Source organism: Myxocyprinus asiaticus, chromosome 8 (assembly GCF_019703515.2).
Source record: "Myxocyprinus asiaticus isolate MX2 ecotype Aquarium Trade chromosome 8, UBuf_Myxa_2, whole genome shotgun sequence".
Lineage (NCBI taxonomy): Eukaryota > Metazoa > Chordata > Actinopteri > Cypriniformes > Catostomidae > Myxocyprinus > Myxocyprinus asiaticus.
Window position 1 is genome coordinate 1342501 of NC_059351.1, and position 15000 is coordinate 1357500.

General features: G+C 37.9%; 1 protein-coding gene across 1 annotated transcript in view; it reads left to right on the forward strand.

Annotated features, from left to right (window-relative positions):
- Positions 1-15000, forward strand: part of kcnip4b (potassium voltage-gated channel interacting protein 4b) — a 27829-nt gene that overhangs the window by 2277 nt on the left and 10552 nt on the right. The gene's annotated exons all lie outside the window — the stretch shown is intronic.

Below are 15000 nucleotides of genomic sequence, written 5' to 3' on the forward strand. Positions count from 1 at the left end.
TTTATTAACAAATTTTTTATTTTTTTTTTGTATAGAAAATCAATAATTTCACACCTACTGTAGATTAAACTTAAACCAAACACTACAAAAAAATAATAAAGAAATAAAGAAATTAATAAATAAATAATAATATTACAATAAATATCACATTTAGCTTGGTCGATCTTTAGTGGAGTGAATTAACTCCTGATGATGTTTCTCTGTATGTAATTTAACTCGCCGTTCGAGTCTTTTGAATTCGTTCAAAAGAGAAAATCACTCCGAAAAGAGATTTTAATTTCAATAGAATAACCCTGGAAAAATAAAGGTATTTATATATAGATCAGATTTACGCCAGTAGGTGGCAACAAATAAAGGTCTTTTAAATGTTTTGAGTCATTAAACCATTGATAAAGCACAGAGACCGAAACAAGACTAATTATACTTTATTCAAATCAGCATGTCTACTAAGAGACTTTAGCAGACACCCTACACCAACCCCTACCCCTAAATATTACCCTAACACTAACACAAATTAACAATGGTTTTACTACAGTAACCATAGGATCACCATGTTATTTTTCTAGTAAAATCATAGTAACTACAAAATTAAACATGGTTACTATTAACTACTATTAACAACATGTCACTGTAGTAACACCATGGTTAGTACATCAGAACTATATAGTTTCCACCAAAAATCACTACTACAATATTACTACAGTAAAGCCAGGGTTAATTTTATCTGGATCAAATGCTTCTCTCAACTCCCCGACCTTCACTGTGACCAAATCACTTGCTTTTATTTATTACTGTAAGTAGTAATATAGGAAATATTAAGAGTAGAAACATGGGACAAAGTGTGACAAGAGGCAGGATTCGAACCCGGATCTCCAGCGTGACAACGCATACACTTACCATTGTTAATTTGGAATGCCCAATTCCCAGTGCGCTTTTAAGTCCTCGTGGTCGTGTAGTGAATCGCCTCAATCAGGGTGGCAGAGGATGAATCCCATGCCTCCGCGTCTGAGACCGTCAATCTGTGCATCTTATCACATGGCTTGTTGAGTGCATTGCCACAGAGACATAGCACGTGTGGAGGCTTCACACCATCTACCGCAGCATCCACGCTCAACTCACCACGCACCCCACCGAGAACGAACCACATTATAGTGATCACGAGGAGGTTACTCCATGTGACTCTACCTTCCTTAGCAACTGGGCCAATTTGGTTGCTTAGTGAACTCCAGGGGTGGTAGCCAGCGTCTTCTACCACTGAGCTACCCAGGCCCCCTACTTGCTTGTTTTGATTATTGGGGGATTACCTCCCCCACATCCCCCCTGGAAACTACACCCCTACGTGAATTGAATGAGGAAATGGGGTGTATTTGTTCAGTGGGTCAATGCTCTAATGCTATTGTCTCATGCTACAGTCAGTCTTTACAGGTGAGAAAAGCCACCAAAGTGCCTCGCACCTCAAACAAGTGCAGCGTTGCGGCTGCCGCTGTTTAAAACTCTTACGTGCTGATGGAAAAGTGGTAGATTTGTTGGGGGGTGAGATGAATTTTAGGGAGGCTGAAGCCCTCCTAAAAGGGTCTAGTAACGCTGATGATATGAAACAATATAAAGGGTTATCAATGCTATACAGTATGTCGCTTTCATGTTTTGTTCACTTAAGTGTTTATAAATAACCCAGTAATTCAAGGCTCAAGCAAGGGCTCCATTTAGAAGTTACAAAGCTACTATGTTACGTTAAAACGTAAAAATACAGACTATAAATGAATAATTAATACATGAAAGAAAATGAATAACTGAACATGTAGATTGGGAAAGAATATGCTTGTGGGCAGGGCAGTAACATAATATTAACAGGGGAGTGTGCTTATGTGACTGTATTGGGATTTTTTTCAGCCGAATGAAGCTTTGGACATCAAAGATCATGTGATTTTGGCAAAAATGAGTCAAGCTCCGATACAGTGCTTCAGTGTGGAATGTGTCAGGGGGTTTGTTGTTTTTTGTCACAAGCTTCGAAGATTCGGTGTTGAACGTCACATCACTACTTCTTATACTGATCTCGTTACTACTCATAGAATGAGACATGAAGTCATTGATAACACATTTTAATGTAATATTAATTGATGTTTTACATGTAGTCTTAAGCGTCCTTATATTTAAATGTACCTAAAATCATAAAAGTATGGATTACTTTTATGATGCCTATATGCTTTTTAGCTTCAAAGTTTTGGGCCCTGTTGACTTGCATTGTATGGACCTACAGAGCTGAGATATTCATCTAAAAATCTTCATTTGTATTCAGCAGAAGAAAGAAAGTCATACACATCTGGGATGGCACGAGGGTGAGTAAATGATGAGAGAATTTACATTTTTGGGTGAACTATCCCTTTAACCCCTGGTGTATCCATGCAGAGTACATTCACTTATGCTGCTTTAATAATATCAGAGTAAAACAAAAAGAGCACATGGTATTTACTAATATACTAATTAGTATCATATATAAATTCAACTCTATGAAGGAGCGGAGGATGGAGTTGCTTTACACACGAGGTAGCAGATGGGCTCTCCATTCTTTTATAAATATTTGTCTATTAATCATCTGTAGATTGACAAGTGTTGGGCGTTGTTCGTGATTGGAAAGATTAGAACGCATTAGTTGTCAAGACAAGATTTTGGAGAGAAAACATCTTTGCACAGGAGCATAATTATCAGCAAATGAATAGAAAATATGTAGTAAAACCTTATGTAATCATGTATCAGTTTGATCAATCACTATTGTTTTAAATATTTGCCTCCCCAGAAAATGTCCTCAAGGACTGCCACTGATTATGTCAGGTCTGCCACTGAGAGAGCAGCAAGATGCTATTATTTTCAGTCATTCCAAGATATTATTATTATTATTATTATTTTACTAGTGGGCAAATCGGGAAAGAGTGAACTTGGAAATTCCTGATTTAGTTACTACTATACATACTATACTATGTACAGTATAATCTGCTGCAGTGTTTATCTAACAGTCCTTACTCTTGACACCTTTCCATATATCCCGGAGCTATCATTACCATTCAGCCTTGCCATCTGTACAAAGTACAGTGAATATTTGTGTGGATGCACATCAAATAAAACAGTCACAAATATCACATTACTCACATTTAAGTAATTAGAAAGCATCAACAGCTTTGATTATAATTTTACTAATTTACTAATAATTTACTACAAACTTTTTCTCTTTCTCCACCCTTGAAGGCTGTAACATTTTACTAAAGTGCTTAATATTTAATGAGAGTTGTAGATCGAATATCTTGCCTAGGTAATAAAGAGCCATTTTTACAAGCCATTTGTTTTACAACCATTGTGCAAGCCGAAAATTGCATAATTTTGTGTTTTGGCTTGGTGTAGTAAGTAAACTATACTTTGTGGCTTATTTTGTAGCTTATTAAACCAAATGGGTTTCATATTGAAATTACAGTGCTAATCATTAATAGTCTTACCTTTGAGGATGAGAGTTCTAATTAATTCTATCTTTCCCTTGGCTATGCTTGATATCCTTGTGGGACTAAATTTAATTACACACTCCATCATTCCATAGCCGACCATAAGACACTGATGATCCCTTAATAATGCCATAAATTGAACAGAGCAGGCACTGTGTCTTTTTCAGGTAGTTTTATCAGCCACATTTCAGCCATTTTTGGCTTCATTTCTGTGTATTTAAACATCATCCAGTAGATTAGGGATCTGGCACATGGTTAAAGTATACAGCCAAGCATTTAAATTAAATGCATTTGCAAATGTTTTTTGAAAACATGTTTCTCATTATGCCACCATATAAAGAATAACAAAAATAAAATACGAAGGCAAATGTATTTGTTCTTCTTCACTTTTATCTATTTAATATACTCTCTTGCTTGAAATTCATGTCTAGTTTTAGTTTTGGTTTCATGTCTTGTCATAGGGTGCCTCTCATTTCTGAAATTGTGCATCCTCATTTCCTTTCCTTGCTTCCTTTCCTCATTTCCTTGCTCCACCCTCTTAGGAAACGAGGAAAGGATGGAAGGAAAGGAAACGAGGACAGAGGAATCGAAGCAAGATGTATTTGTAAAATGGAATGTCCTGCTCACGTGTCACTTCAGTGCACGTTTTTGCACAACTGCAGTACCTCTGTGTGCTTGCCTTTATGTTATTGAAACTTTATTTATTAATATATTTATAATAAATCCAAATAATTCAAGATGCACAGTTAAAGTATGTGGCAGTTATAGTTTATTTAAACCGCAAAGGTGAAACATGAATTAAAACTGTTGTTTCAGATGTGAAAGGGGAGGAGAATTTATGCGTGCATAGGATAGTTTTCTGCATAGGATGCTGCTGTGCTTCCTTGCTCAAGCATCCTCGGGAAGCTTTCTCCATCCTCTGTGCTCGCCTCCTCTCGGTACATTCAGAGAATTGATACGTTCTTAATGATGGCAGACTTTGATCGGTTTCCGGGGCTCGAGGATGCACAGTTTAGGAAATGAGAAGCAGCCCATGTCTGTGTATTTAAGCCCTTATGCTTACCAATATCCTTTGACGAGTATCGTGCTTGTAATGTCATTTCATAGTCTGTTCATTGTCTAAGTCAAGTCGTAGGCAAGTTATAGTTGTCACATTATACACAGAGGACCCAAATGCAGAGAATAGAGACAAAAGTAAAAAAATATTCGGTGCCCCACTGCAGCCTGGCCGGGAGGAGAGAATGGTGTTCTGGGGAATTATTTAATGCGTCACGCTCACCAGTAACCCCTTCTCTACTGGTGAGCACTGGCTTTTACTGAGCAGGAGGCGGACTTGTGACCGGGGCATCTACAATACAGGCACAGACCTTGGGTGAGGCCACTTCACTTCCCTGGGCTGCTCAGTCAAAGACTTTGCAGAGGTCACTCGAGAAGTCTTGAAACATTTGGCAGCAAGGATGACTGTTGTACCATATGGTGGTTCCCCATTTGCGAGCCTTACCAGAGAGGAGGGTGATGACGTACACCACTTTGGAAGTTTCTGACGAGAAGGAAGAGAGCTGGAGGGTGAAAACAAGAGAGCACTGAGACAGAAATGACCTGCAGGTATTGAGTTCACCTGCATATGGAGCTGGAGGGTTTGAGTCGGGGCTTTGGATGCCAGGGAGTAGTTGGAACCGCCACATGACCCGGCACAGACTACAATGGGGAGATGGTAGTGAAGATCCAGAAGGTGGAGCACTTAGGCAGAGAGGGAAGACTGGAGATGGAGACCAGGGCACAATCCACACAATGGTAAGCACACTGGAGCAGAGAAAACACAGACTAACAAGATAAACAGTATAAAAACCGACCAAGGCATGTAGTCGTGAGGTGAGTGCAGAAACACATTTATGAACACACACAACGAACTGGCGACAAACAGCACACAAGAGGAAGCTTAAGTAGGGAAACATGTAATGGGAAACAGGTGCCGTTGACGATAAACGAGCAGCATAAGCAGCGTCTCCATGGAGATGCCGATCACACTCACCAAGCGACACCTTAGCAAACATGAGGAGGGGAAACACAACACACAGAATAAACTGGACAAACTCACAGAGGCCATGACAATACTCAAGTCACGTTTTATTGTTTTTCTAGTCTTTCCTTTTTTGTTTAGTTCTAGCGTTTGTTTTGTTTTGTTTTTTGTCACAAGTGTCAAATTCCAATTGAGTTCAGTTTCATCGAGTCTCCATCGTCTTCTTCTGTGCCTGCTTGTTGTTTACATGTATTGGTATCATTTACTAAGTTAATCCTGAAGTTGATTCCCCTGAGAATTTAATGCGTGTTACCTATTTTTAAAGCACCTGTTTTGCCTCAAAAGCATTATAAGCTAAGAATAATTACAGGCAATGCATGATTATTGTTGGGCCTCATGTATTCAGATAGAAGACAAAGGCAGGCCTAACACAGTCGTAAAACCTAACTCAGCCCCCACACATTCCATGTCGTAAATTTTACTGATAAAAATCGCGCCAAAATCAAACAAAGGAAGTCCAAAACAGACTACAAATCCATGAAGCCTTGCTCACTAAAGGATCGAACTCTCACCTCCTATTGGATCAGGCACACAACAGAACGTCCCTCAAACATGACATCATCAGGAGTTGAAATAATTCTGAAATGCTTCCAGAATTTACTTCCAGCGACTTTTATCACCGAATATAGACGTAGCTTTTTTTGCTGCTCTCCGGTGCAACCTCGTGGCACAAGGAAGTAATGTCCGACTTGAAACTGTAGCCATACAATCTCCATCTCGCTGGACGAGTTGAGATTACTCTGTGTTCAACCGAACACTCTAACGGATCCGAAGGAGACCGCCGAGCAATTCGCATCTTCGTCCGTTTGCCTACAGAAGTGAAGAGATTAAAGATTTCTCTTCCATCTTCAATCAAGTTGACATTTCTGAGTTCTCCGCCAGCCCGCCGAGAATCAACAGCCGTACCGCCGACAGAGCGAGGAAACGGCCTCCCGTCATCACACGAGCCTCAAGGAACCGGGTCAAAGTTAAAGGACGGAGGAAAACACATTCTACCTGTGTCCTCATGCGATTCAAGTAAGAGGGTTACGTCTGGGCAGAGATAGAATATTATAGTGTGTTATTCTTGTGTTTCAAGGTTTTTGCTTGTACAGTTTACGGACCGCCATGTCCGCTCATTATTAATACCCAGGGTATTAATTATCACAAATTTGTTTTGCTGTATTGTGGTCCAACCAAATTGGATTGTGCAATTTCGCCATCGCGGGTGAGACAGAAACTGAGTTCATCCATTAGAGTCAAATAACGCAGGACTTTTACGAGCCCCGCTCGTAAAACCGCATCTCTGAGTGATGAACACGGCTGCTTTATCTCTAGCTATCGCGAAATCAGCTTTAGGGCTGTCACTTCTCTCTCTCTCTCTCTTACTAATCACACACACACACACACTGTCACACACACACACCTTATGTGTTATAGGATTATTTTGATTTCCATATCTAATCATATCACTGTTTAGTTTGTAGTTGTAAGTCGGAAGTTTATTGACTGCATTGTATTAATTATTAATTGATATTACTGCATAAATAAACTTGGTTTATATTACAAAGAGAAGTGTTTTGGTTTGTTTTGCATATGCCTGTGTCATGCTGACGGGATGTCAGTGCTCGGATTCAAACCTTCATTCATTGTTTTTTTCCCCCCAAAAATCGATATTCTTCAGATGTCTATTTTCCTAAGAAAACAATCTAATATTGAGACTGTTTTACTATTCGGTTATTAGTCCCTGATTTCAGGGTGGTGCCCCGTCAATGTTAATCCTTATTAATATTCTATTGATTTTTGATAATTGATAATTATCTTTGATGATTGAATTTGAATGATCAATACGCTAATTTTAATTAATGTTTCATCGATGTTAACAATTAACGATTATCTTTGAAAGTTGTTGATTTAAAGGATTTTAAAAAACTAACATTGATTCTCATCAATGTTCTATTGATTTTAATAATTAATAATTATCTTTGATAATTATTAATTATTGCTAATAACCAAACTTGGAATTTCTTTTTTCAATTGGAAAAAAATGACTTAAAACATTGCTTAGATCACACTTTGTTAATCAGTGGATAAATGAAGAAGAAAAAAATACACTACTATTAAACCTCATTGAAATTAACACATACTGTATGGTTTGTATAGTGATATTTTAGGATATTTAAATTTTATACAATATTACCAGATCAAGAGTGCTATTATACTGAATATCAGCACAGCTATGTTTTTGACATAAACAGTAAGCCATAGGCTATGTGGCACATGTAATCACAGTCATGTTTAGTCATTTTAGATATTTACAACAACAGCATGATTGCGAGTGTGTGATATTGCTTTTATACAATAGTTTTATAAGCTCTAAGTTAATACTGAGTGTCTTACGTTTCAGACAGAATTTAGCCAGTTTCTATATTTTTTATCCACCAAGAGAAATAGTTAAAAAAGGAAAAGCTTTCCCTTACAAAAAATCTAGAGTTCTAGCCAATTTACTGCATATTTGCCACAAATTTGACACTTGTTATTTTCACATGCAAATGAGCATGGTATTCGTCACAATGTTTGCCAGAAGTTTGTAGCTCTTCACCAGTAGTGGTGAACCTGCAGTAAACCTATAGCAACAATGGACAATTTTCCGCAAGTTTGCAGCAAAGCTAAGTTGCTTGTGAAAATTATCAGTGGCAAAAATGAAGACCCAATTTTTGCAAGGGATACACTTTGCGTGTCGTTAAGCAATGCACAAACTGACCACCTGTCTAGAATAGAGCGGCAGCAGTTCCCCCTCCCTTCTCAAAGCACTTTGGTTCACAAAGTATTGTATTTAGAGCAGTAGTTCTCAACAGGTGGGTCGCTTTGAAGTATTGTATATAAATAGGCAAGGGGGAGTGCGGTCACGAGAGGGTTCTCTTAATACATGCAACGCACGTCCCCAACCAACTGAACTCCGGAGCACACTTGCTCTCACATCAGGAAACCAGGCAGGAGGAATGGAGACTTCATCCTCAGAAAGTTCAGAGGATTTGGGAGGTAGTCGGGCAAGCGGAGGTGGACCTGTTTGCCCCCCTGGAAAAGATGCACTGCCGCATTTGTTACTCTATGACTCTTGGCTTGGATGACCTAGTTCGCAATTGGCCAGCAAAATGTAAGGATGCATTCCCTTCTGTCCGCTTGCTACACCAAGTGCTGTGCAAGGTCCAGGAAGACAGGGAAACTGAGCTGCTAGTTGCGCTGAAATGGCCCAATTTTATGATTTAAAATGGTGACTTTCTGCTGACTGGTGTTCCTCCCATGGTGAGGACCCAGTGTGTTGCCCTGTGTAGACCATACTCTGCTTTTTGCAAGAGCACTTGAATGCAGGACCTCATTCATGCTTAAAGTGTATGTTGCTGCCACAGTGAGCGGCCATATTGGGTGGTTTGTCTGTGGGCAAACACTCTCTGAGTGGTAAATATCTGAGTGTTGCTAGACAGCGAAGGCCCTCTCGCCCTGTTACCATCCCAGTTTGGGACTTAGCACTGGTACTTAACGTGCTTATAGGTTCCCTGTTTGAGCCACTAGAGGTGGTAAGCTTACTCATATTCTATTTGAAAACTGTGCTGCTACCCGCTTTGACTTCAGTCAAATGTATTGGGGACCTTCAGGCCTTGTCGGTCAACGACTCTTGCTAAGAGTTTGGACCAGGATTATCAAAAGACGTTCTCAATCCTAAATAGGTTTATGTGCCCAAAGTGCTAGCTACCCCCTTCAGGGCTCAGGTTAACTTGCAAGTTTTCTCTCCTCCTCCCTTTGAGTCGGATGAGGCTAAGAGACTGCACATGCTCTGTCCTGTGGAGGCATAAAGCATGCACATTGACCGTACGAGTCTGAACAGCTGTTTGTCTAATTTGGAGGCCATTAAAAGGGTTTGGCCATCTCCAAACTAAGACTTTCTCACTGGGCCATGGATGCCATTGCGCTCGCTTTCAATTCACAAGGCATTCAGTGTCCCATGGGTGTTAAGGCTCATTTCACCTGGAGCATGGCCTGCTCTTGGGCATTGGGAAGGGCGTGTCCTTAGAGGACATCTGTTTGGCTGCTGGCTGGGCTTCCCCTAACACCTTTGCCAGGTTCTATAACATGAATGTTTCCTTCCTCTCTTCCCAGGTCTTGGCTGCAAAGAAGGGTTGATATATTTCAGTGATTCACTACCTAGTTGACTAGTGTCATTGTTTTACGTTCCACTTCTATGACCATTTTGTCTCTTTCCTTCCCACTGTGTGAGAAGTAGGGCTTTTGCGCAATGTTTTATTACCCAGAATGGTTAGTGCCATTGTTATACTATGACCATATATGTTTTTTTGTTTTCCCTTTTCCTTCCTATTTATCAATATGAATATGCATGCAAATCAGTAGTACAGCATTACGGTATAGGAGTTGCATAGCGTCAGCTACTGACGCAGCCTCAAAGTGACTGACTTGAAAGGGAACGTCTTGGTTATGACTGTAATGACTGTAACCTTTCAGGGATACAAGGTTACAGTCGTAACCGTGATGTTTTCTAAACTTAAGAGGTTTCTTGCAACTGGGCCCAGACCTTTTGCTATTCAGTAAAAGGTCTGGTAGTCTCATGTAGACAGACCTTTGGTTGTGCTAAACAATCTGGGGCTTATTGCATCTTAAACTGGCCAAGAACTGCCCACTTAGACAGAAGAACCATCTGACTGACATGTAAAGTGATCAGTCACAGCTTGGTTTGTTATTACATGCCAAAAAACTAAATAAAACTAAATAAATGAAATAAATATATATTTTGAACTTGGCAAGACTATAACAGTGTTATTAAAAAATAAAGGCTTGGCCTACTTTACACAAAAGCCTATAACTCCTAAAAGAAACATCCTAATTTCATCAAGTACATTTAGTACACATACGTATGCAACATGTGATTCTGGAGAAGCATGCAAACTTTGGTGGAGATCAGACAATAAGAAGCACTTTAACAGTCAGGAATGTTAAAAAGACTATGGGGTTTATTTTAAGAGCGGTAGCGCTAAGCGCAGCACTATGCCATAAGTCATAAGCGCAAATTCAGTGGTGATGCCCATGAAGTTTTGGAATTTTCTTTCAAGCATGCACTAAATCTTGGCGCAAGTGGGTTTGGCGAAATCATGTGCGCAATGCATAAATGGGCTGGTCAAGTGCAATTTGATTAGTAGGTTCTTCTCCAGTTATTCCACTATCTGCGTCCTACATAGTCCATTACCTCAAGTACCAGCGATATAAATAAAGACAGCACATTCATTTGAAGTTGGTAGTGTAATAGGACTGTATACAATGAATTGGAAGAACTGAAAATCACATTCTTGTGTGCATTAACTGCGTCCTTGATGAATGTCAGGCATATTTCTATGACAGTGACACACTCCTTTTATACGCATGGAAAATGTGATTCTCGTCAAAATTTTGATGTAGGCTCTGTTAAATTATAGAGAGTGTAAGTATTATTACTAATTTTCATCTACTGACACACAAATCATGGCTAGTATTAACAGTGATTGTATCAGCACGCACTTCATTTCTACCGGTCGATTTTTATTTTGAACAATTTTATTCATTTAATGAAACACATTTGTTATTTGTATTTTTTTTAATTTTTTTTAATAAAACTGATTCTAAATTCAAATTGCACTTCTAAAGAAACAAAAATGTAATCAAAATAACAAAGTGGTCAAAAACATCATCCCAAATCCAAACATTTTATCCTTTCCAAATTCTTCCATGGCCCCTTTTGCAGTCACTTAAAAATCTCTCTACGACAACAGGTGGAAAAATACCAATGTAAATTAGATTAAATACAATTGTAAATATAAACGTAATAATAATAATTGAAAAATAAACCATGACCTATAAGTAGTTTAACACAAATCTAAAAAAAAAAAATTATAAATCGGCAATGACAATAATTATCAGGAACATAATTTGATGTTTTTGGAATATCCAAACTGCAAATGCAGGAACTGAGTTTAAACTTAGAGCTGAAATAAGATGTGTCTTAGCGCAATGACCTGTTTCTCAGAAATATAGCAAATTGCGCAATTTGCGCTCTGCGCCACTTCATTTCCATACAATACACCCACAGATTGTGCAAACACTCCTACCCATGCCCACTTGCACTTTGTGCCAGCACAAAAATTGCTCTTAGAATTAGCGCTCTCACGAACATTTGATAAGATGTTGCACACGGTCGTAGCACATAGCACTGAGCTTTGCACACTCACGATAATAAAGCCCTATATTTCAATATCTGATGTTTCTGAAAATGATGGTGATTTATCTTTGTTTTAGGAGCTACCTATCTAAATATACTTAATGTCATGTAAAACATGCACTTAAAGGCCATATGCCACTTACTATTTGTAGCTATATCTAATTATTATAATTGTGGGACTTCCGGTGTGGCGGTGTAAGGGGAAGACGGCGAATGGATGGTTTCCCAGTTTATCCCTTAAATCCTGATTCTTAGGGCCCTGGACAGACAGGGGCCCAGCAGAACCCCTAAGACTTTTCCTGTGTGATTTTGTTATAAATAGTCACTTCGCACTGGTTAGGTAAAATGAAGACTAGTCTTACTGTAGTCTTGATAATAAAAGATGATCTGGTGTGTGGAATCACTCTTAAGATGTTCAGTGGCTTATCACAAAAGCTCTTTTTGGGAAAAGCTCTTCTCCTCTTCCTATCTGTCGCTGGACGCATCTTAAACCAGGCTTGACTGGATCGTGCGAAGCACTTAACAGCACAAAACCTGAATTAAACTGAGAATTTTCTACTTTGAAGCACTATGGAGAATGTCAAACATCTCATAAGGCCAGACAGACCTGACATTTCAAACAGCGCTGATGAGGAAAAGACAAGAAAACTAAGTATGCCATTTCTGTAGCATCACCAACTGTAGTAACAGGTATGATATAACAGAAATGTTATAGATTCATATTAAAACTATAAAAGGGGAAGGAGAAGTCTACTTAGTTTTATTATACAGTAAGAAGGCAGTTTTGTTTTGTACTGTTTTTTGTTTTTGTTTTTGTTTCAAAACAAAATAGAGTTTATTTTATAGAAACCATAATTACACAGACCTATTCAATAATGATGAGCCATCCATGGTCAAACCTTTGGTAATTCTTACTAATAATAAAGTAATATCAAGGGCTGTAAGGCCTGAATCTCTTTGAATTATGGGTCAAGCTTTCACCTGTATAAAATCTGTTCAATTCTAATGGTCTTGTAGGGAAAAAAGGTTGATTTTGTTTGCCTTCAGATATATCAAAAGATGACTTAACCCAAGAATGCATATGCAACTTCACCCCTCTTTAATATATGATCAAAAAAGACCCGTTAAATCTAGTTGCTTATTCTTTATAAAACGATTTATTTTTTTCAAGGTAATAATAAATAAATAAATAAATTGGACTAGGATAAAATGTGTTTTTTTTATACAATATACTGTATATACAGTATATATACTGTGTGTGTGTGTGTGTGTGTGTATATATATATATATATATATATATATATATATATATATATATATACAACCTTATGTACTCTATATTGCCATATGACACTATTACTTTACAATCAATCAATGTATTTAATACCAGTGTGAAATGCATTGAATAACATAGAAAATTATATAGGACCCACATACAGTATGCATTCTAGGGCTTGTCATGGAAATCTCTTATAATTAAAAAAACATTCACCTAGATTTTACAAAAATAAGTTCACTTGATAGAAGACACCTTAATTAAGGAATACCTGGAGCGGCAGATCAAAAGACCATTTCATGTAAAACAGTCCCAACTCACTAAAATGACATTTATTTATTGTATAGTTATTATATTAAACTTTTCAAACTCATATTAGTTTTTTAGTGTCTCTTATTGAATGTTCAATCATGATTGTGTTTATGTTTATTATTAATGATAACTTTTAATGCAAAAAAAAAAAACAACCAAAAAAGAATTTGTTGTACGGTTTGCGATTGGATAGGGGGCCCAGAGTGCAAAGATGTCAGTGGTCCCGAAAATCCTTATGGCGCCCCTGGGGGTTGGGTCATGTCAGTGTAAACCTATTTATGAATATTGTCATTCTTGTTCATGTTCAATAAATAAATAAATAAATAAAGTAAATAAATATAATAATTGTATTTAATTGTGGTGTATAAATTGATTTATGTGTTTCTGACGATCAAGCATGGTAAAACAAAAAATTAAAAAAGTGTGAAAGTTTCTTTTGAACTGATCTTAAATCCAGACTAAGACGATACAAATATGGCTCTAAATTTTGTTGTAATTTGCAGTAGTGCTCTTCCTCCATGCAGTGAAATGTGACCAGTGAACAGGTCAGGTGTGTCTACTGTGACATGATTGATTAGGTTCTAGGAACAGTTTGCAATGTCTTGACCCAACATTAAGTATGTAGTTCCGGCAGAGAAATTATTGGTGTCTTAGAAAGACATTTTCATTATGAAATATTTTCGTTATGCAAGAAGTAGCCTAGTTTATTGTCTGCAGCAGAGTGAATTCTGCAAGATTGGAGATCAGGGAAGCTTTGGATGGATGAGGAAACATGATAAACTGTTTTTGTAAATAACATTTGTCCTGTTAAGATATATGATGTATTTCTTGAGTAGGGTCAAGGTTATGTAGAAGTTAGGTTTAGTGTATAAGTTATAATCAGACCAGCGAGCAAACGTTTCAGCCCATACCTTTCTGCAGTGCTTCTTTTATAACTGAAAGTCCCAACCCTTTCTCCTCTATGCAGGACGTTTTTCATGAGAAACTGGGACAGAGGTATTATGCCCTAAAGGAGACACTGTCGCTGTCTTTAGTTACCTGACCTGCTAAAGAACAGTGAAGGTTTAATAAATTCACTCAAATAGGCCAGCAGACCCTCACTATAAGAAGCTTTATGTGCAATGAACATTGGCCTGCACATACATAATAACTGTTAAATACATTAATATAAAGTATTTGATGAGTAGCTTTATAGAGCAGAACAGCCAGAGGTGTTACAAAGATTCAGTCAATATGCCATTACAATGTGAAATAAAGTGCTTCACATTCTTGGCACTTGCACAATAAAGCTAAATACTTATTCTGAATATTCTGAAAATATTGCTCCCTTTTACCAATTGTTAAATACTCTTTATAATGATCCATATCAGGAGTAGAGGTCTCAGACTTGAAAACCTCAAATTTGCTCTGTCGTCAGACCCTAATGAGGGCTCCCAAATCAGAGATAATGTGTGTAATGAGGTGTGACAGGAAACATGGCCCTGTCAAAGCCATCAATAAATGTCACTCTGTTTCCATTATTCATCAAAAAGGTGTTTGTGTAATTAGTGTCACTCGAACCTGTTTGTTCCAGGATTCTTAATTAAAGATAAAGCTCTTGGTG